We start from the raw sequence: 6,017 nt of genomic DNA on the forward strand, positions 1-6,017 counted from the left end.
AGGTCTCCTCATTTTTTCTTCCCACACAAAGAAAGGGGATCCTTCATGAACTTGCCAGTTCCAGGCCTTCGAGACCACCTCCTGGAATCCTTCTTGATGAATCCATAGAGAACTGAATCTAAAGGGAATGGGGTCAATATTTGCATCCAAGGAGAGCTAAAGCAGAATGGATTTATGGTCAGAGGTGTAGTTCAGCAGAATTTTACAGGTGGCCATTAGACCACAAGTCAAGAAGGAGGATTGGACTAGAAATATGTCCAAACGAGCAACAATGTGGCCGGGGCCTATCCTTTTGTTTGACCAGGTGAATTTCCCAGATGTGGGCTTGATATCCTCCAATTCCCAATCTAATATGAGATCTTCAACCCATTGTCTAGCTGGGTCCCTGACCAGTGAGCCCCCCTTTTTTCTCTTCTGCAGCTAGCATAACATTCAGATCACCTGCAATAATAATATTTTTTGGGTCATGCAAGAAAAGATAAGATTGGAGTGAGTCCCAACAAATTTTTTGCTTAGATGGTAATACCGGGGCATAAAGATTGAACATAATTACTTGGTGGCCAGATCCTTTATGGAGGAGCTTAGTGAGTAGCCAATGGGGGAAACATTCTTTGTGAATCAGATCATATTTGGAGCTATCCCAAAAGGAGGCAATCCCTCCAGAGGCGCCTCTAGTGCTGACTGCTCTCCCTTGGCCTTTATGCCAGAATGCTTTGCTTGCTTGGAGGAGTAGAAGGTCCTCCAGTTTTGTCTCCTAGATGAGAAGGATTTCAGGCGAGTACATCCTTACAATGTCTTTCAGAGCTTCTTCTTTCAACCTGCTGCCTAACCCTCTGCAATTCTAGGAGACGTATTTCATTATTTACTGGCTTGGAAGGTTGTGGCTCCTTTTGGAGCCTGACCATGCTTGCGCCTAGATCTAGTATTCATCATTCCTTTGAGAGTTTTCTGAGAGCCTTGGAAAACATCCAGATAAGTTTGTTCCTCTCTCTGTTTCTTCTTGGACTTTCGAGCCCTGGTTGACTTGATAGGAGTGACTTGTGAGCTGTTTGAATCTGAGACTCCATCTTCTAAATATCCCTCACAATCGGAGCCTAGACTGATGCGCTCCTCGTTTTCTTCTTTTTCCCCTTGTTCATCCTCTGATGGAGGAAGAGTTGACTTTGCCTCTGCTTCTTTCACTTTCTTCAATGTGTCTTCTGGTTCCTCTTGGGTTCTAATGGCATCTGTCTTTACCCCAAAGGAAGAACCCTCTTTTGGAACTTCTTTGGCTTTTGGTTTAGGCGGGGGCTTCACTAATGGCCCTGAATTTTTCTTCTCAGTTGGTTTTGGGACTGCCTTGCCCTTTTTTATTTCTTTCCATCCTTCTTCGTCCACTCTGTCCCTAGTTGGAGCTTTTGGGCAATTTCGTTGGAAGTGTCCATGTTCATGACAGGTTCTGCATTTGAAAGGCAGTTACTTGTAATCCAATTTTTGATAGTGATGCCATTCTCTGACTGTAAGTTTTATCGCTTCGGGCAGTCTAGCTTCCAAATCGACTTCCACATAGATTCTTGCGCAGGTATATTGGCCCTTGTTATCTACTTTGTTAATGAAACGGCCTAGGCCATTTCCAATCTTCTGCAAGGTGTGATAGCTCCAGTAATGGATCAGAAGATTGGGAAGTCGGACCTAGACTGGGACCTCTTTAGGTGTATTGATTGGGGGATCAAAGTCAGGGGTCCACTTATTAAGATGCAGACCCTGATTCCCCATAAAATATGGACCGTTTCTGAAAACCAAATCTCGATCTTCTTTGTAGGTGAACTAGAAAATGAAATACCCTCTTCCGACAACATAGCAGATCACATTGTTTTCCAGCTGGGGCCTCCAGTTGCATTGGATCCAGTCATCTGTTACTTTTGTAGAGGGTCAGCATCCCATAAATTGTCCTACCAACCCTCTGTCAGCTAGCGCTAGGGCGATTTTTATCGGTTGGTCTTCTGGCAGGGTGATCTCAGGAATTTCCTCCAATTTTTTGATGAATTTCGGGACTTCTGGAATCAAATGTTTCTTCCCTTTCTGCGAGAGCAATCTTCTGAATGCTTCTTCTGAAGAGATTGGTGGGGTGGGAGAAGGCTCCCCACCCGCAAGCGCACTCATGGCGGCGGCTACACTCCTCTGCGATCGCAAAACCCAGACACGGACGTTGTGCCACTAGCAGCACTAGCCAGAGGAGGGAGATAGAGCCCGATTGCGGGGAAGCCGGGAAGGATTAAGAGCCCAATAGCAGGGGCTGCCAGGCAGGGGGCCTGCGGAGGGCCGCGGGGGCCGAGGAAGCAGTGGCGCGGGAGCTCCAGTTCAGAATGCACGCGCAGATCAACCTGAAACTCAGCGCTGCCCTCCATTTTCATTCGAAGTGAAATATCTTATTAAACATAAGTTTGATCTAAAGTGGTCATTGTATTAAATATAAAGTTTTGTCTTAAAATATTTTTGTCTTAAAATATTTTTGTCTCAAAATGCTTTTGTCTTAAATATAAAATTTTGTCTTAAAATCATTTTGTCTTAAATTGTTTTTGTCTTAAGATAATTTTGTCTTAAACTATTTTTGTCTTAAATATAAAGTTTTGTCTTTAAATTTTTGTCTCAAACTACTTTTGTCTTAAATATAAAGTTTTGTCTTAAAATAATTTTGTCTTAAATTGTTTTTGTCTTAAAATAATTTTGTCTTAAACTATTTTTGTCTTAAATATAAAGTTTTGTCTTTAATTTTGTCTCAAACTACTTTTGTCTTAAATATAAAGTTTTGTCTCAAAATATTTTCGTCTTAAATTATTTTTTTCTTAAATATAAAGTTTTGTCTTAAAATATTTTTGTCTCAAACTACTTTTGTTTTAAAATATTTTTTTCTTAAACTATTTTTGTCTTAAATATAAAGTTTTGTCTTAAAATATTTTTGTCTCAAACTATTTTTGTCTTAAAGTCTATGTTTAAGACAAATCAATTGATATTAATTTTTAATGTAAAATAACTAAAATAAAAAATGAGTTTTTGAGAAAAATGATTTCTTTTGTCTTAAAAAAATGTCTCAAAAGTGCCCTTGGTGTAGTAGTGGTAGTGAACTAGGGGGTTAGAGTGGGGGCAGAGGCTCCCCTTCGTTGTGCCGATTGCGTAGTGGGGGGGTCACAGGGAAGGTGGCAGCCCCCCCTATTTGTGGGGTTTGAGGGGGGCGGGTAGCCCCCCTCTACGGGGTCCGGGGTTGCGCCCTGGGAAAAAAAATTTGAACCCTATATTAGGTTGGGCAAACCTACCTATGGTTTTCGGTCCATGGTTTTGGATGTGATGGTTTTCGGTCCATGGTATTGGATGCTTCGGCATGTATAAATATGTATTGTAACTTTGAAAGGAATATAATGAAAAATCAAGCTGGTAGTCCCGATTTTGGGATCCAGGGGAAATCTCTGTGTATATGTTTTTTATGTGTTATGCTCTCGCATTGTTTATTTTCTGTGTTTTTTAGAATTCGTATGCAGGTAATTTTTGTACGAGGTTAAAACCTACAAAAAATAAGAACACAGTAAGGGACATGAATTCCAAGTTGCATGTTAGTCAAACATATCCTAGTGGACATCACTGAATGTGTTTATGGCTAAAGGAAATTGGCAAAGGCAAAGGCATTAAAAAGGAAAAAGGTATTTTGGCACATTTATTTATGAAAATAAAGGAAAATAGGAGAAAAATGAGGTGAAAGGTCACATGTTGCATGTGAGGAGGAAAATGAAGGAAAATAATGGAAATTGAAGAAAAGAGAGGCCTAATTGATAAAAAGGCTTCTGAGGATCAGTGGGCAAGGCTTCGTGAGTGTAACCTTGGTTAGTTCAGTTTTGGATCTCTCTCATTACTCTCTCTCTCTCTCTCTCTCTCTCTTGGACACTTAGAATTTTCTTGGAGCTCTCTATCTTTGGAGCAAGGAAGGAAAGCAAGGATCAAGTAAGGAAGAGCAGGATCAAGCAGCTTCAACAAGAATACTTGCAGGTAACATATTCCATGTGTGATTTCCTAGTTGGTTTTAACATGCATGGCTTTACATGTTGGTGTATGGTTCTCTTGTTGTCAGTGGCATGGTTTTGTTGGGTTGTGATAGTGGTTTTCATCCTAGGCTTGCCTTTTTCTAGATGTCACGGTGTGTTGGGATGTTGATCTCAGTTTTGAGCTTTGGATTTGCTGGATGGATTTCAGAATCTGGGGTAGAGGTGCTCTCAAGGTTCATTCACAAAGGCCTAGGAATCCCTTGACTGATTTTCACGGGATACATGGTAAAGCTTGAGGGAGGTGTCTCGGTTTAGGGCCTAGTGATCTGGGATTGAATTGCGATAAAGCCTGAGAGACAAGGAGATAGAAAATTCCTTAAGGATAGTGATGGATTCCAGAAGGCATTCAAAGTTCAGTTCAATTTTTTGATGTGATCACGGATTGGTGAGGTTGGAGGTGGTTTAACCTTTGGATTCCCTTGGTTGTTTTTGGATTGGTTTATCCATGAGATCCCACATTCATGCTTGGAATATGGCACGGGGTGATTGGCTAAAAGAAATCTTTGGTTCATCCATGTCTACAGTCGGGTGGTACGTCAAAGTCTCGAACTTGGTCGGGCTTACCTATGTTTAATAAAAGTTAAGCTCTCTTTCTTTTTAACTTACTTATATGTGGATTTAATGGCTATTATCTCACTATTATTTCCATGGTTTTATGTTGGTTATAAGCATGGTTAATTGACTAGTTCACGTCATGGTTATTTCATGTTTTTACTTGTAATTGTTAAAATGATGGATGGAAAACCTAACTGATGTCATAAAATTTGAAGGGAGAAGGTGGTGATCTTTCTTGTCATGTCTCATAATATTTCTCAGTCATTCATGCTCTGGCTTGTATCCTAGACCTATAGATTGCATTGAAGCCAAGTGTTTGATAGAATGTCAGTCCTGGTTGGGGATGCTCAAGCCTAGTCCTAGAGTTAATTTTTGGTTTATTATTCTTGTCATTATGTGTCCAATACATTCTGGAAGATACAACAAGTTCTGGGCAATGGCTGGAATTCTGGGCTTTAAAAGTGCCTTAAATCCCACGAACTTTGGCATAGGTTTGCTGGAAGTAATCCCTGGACGTAGGCATGCAGGCTTGTGGGATGCCCATAGCATGGGAGTGTCTAGAGGTTTAATAGCTTAAAAACTCAGTGGGACCAAAGGGCATGATACCTGTGTGGTTGGGATGGTTGCTGGAGTGTTGTTATTCATGTGGAAGGTATTTTTGATGGGTTTCCATCGATTCCACTTCCTTAAGGATACCTAGGAGGTTGAATCTTATCATAGTGGCCTCTCGTCACATGTTTACCCTGGTTGGCCAGTTACTTGGGTATATATGGGAGGAGGGTGCTACAGAGGTAGCTAGGTTCACAACAAAATGCATGGTTTGTTGTAACAGAAAGCCTAGTAACATGAAACAAGGTCTCTACAATCCCTTGCCTATACCCACTCAACCTTGGGAAAGCATTTCCATGGAAATTTCAGGAGGTTTACCAATAATTAGGAAGGGACATGACTACTTGCTCATGGTAGTTAAGAGGTTCAACAAGATGTGTGTTCTAATTCTCTATAAAAAAAACATTAGTGGTAAAGAAATTACAGACTTGTTCTTTGGGCAGGTCTGGATGCACTTTGGGATATAAATGAGCATTGTTTCAGATGAAAAAAAAAATCTTAGTGCATTTTAGACTACATTGTGGGAGAATATAAACATTAATTTAAAGAGGTCTATCACATTCCATCCACAGACAGAGGGGCAAACATAAGTAGTCAACATGAATTTGGTTCAACTTTTGAGGGGTTACAATCAAAAGCATTCAAAGGATTTGAATGAAATTATGGTATATATACAAAAATCTTATAATAGAGCAGTCCACACTTCTATTTGTATGTACCCATTTGTAATTTTTTTGGATATTTTCCACCTTCACTTTTGGATGTTGCATGTTGCTAACA

Source organism: Pinus tabuliformis, chromosome 9 (genome assembly GCF_031772625.1).
Source record: "Pinus tabuliformis cultivar Carrire ecotype Pingquan chromosome 9, CPIR1, whole genome shotgun sequence".
Lineage (NCBI taxonomy): Eukaryota > Viridiplantae > Streptophyta > Pinopsida > Pinales > Pinaceae > Pinus > Pinus tabuliformis.